General features: G+C 43.8%; 1 long non-coding RNA gene across 1 annotated transcript in view; it reads left to right on the top strand.

The window, feature by feature from the left end:
• Window positions 1–297, top strand: part of LOC119593987 — a 42,581-nt gene that overhangs the window by 25,074 nt on the left and 17,210 nt on the right. The window lies entirely within an intron of this gene.

Here is a 297-nt window from a genome sequence, read left to right as displayed (position 1 = left end):
CAACGAGTTCCGCCTTAGATAAAAAAAAAAAAAAAATCTGTATATTATAAAGATTTAAACATGTCCGCGGAGACTGTAAAAGACCGGGGTTTAACTGAGCATGTTATGGAGTGAAGTTTGCCACAGACGTTTAGACAGAGAGAAGTTGTTTTTTTGTTTCTGTTACGTGTCAGGAACAGGAAGAAGGGAAGAAAGGAGAGGCGAGTGCTTTGGGGAAAATGGGGGGGGGGGGAGGGGAAAGGGGAAGGCCTGATTGCGAAGTTTTATTTGGCGTTTTGATGTGAGTCGAGGATGGGA

Source organism: Penaeus monodon, chromosome 33 (genome assembly GCF_015228065.2).
Source record: "Penaeus monodon isolate SGIC_2016 chromosome 33, NSTDA_Pmon_1, whole genome shotgun sequence".
NCBI lineage: Eukaryota > Metazoa > Arthropoda > Malacostraca > Decapoda > Penaeidae > Penaeus > Penaeus monodon.
This window is presented reverse-complemented; position numbering and strand designations above follow the sequence as displayed.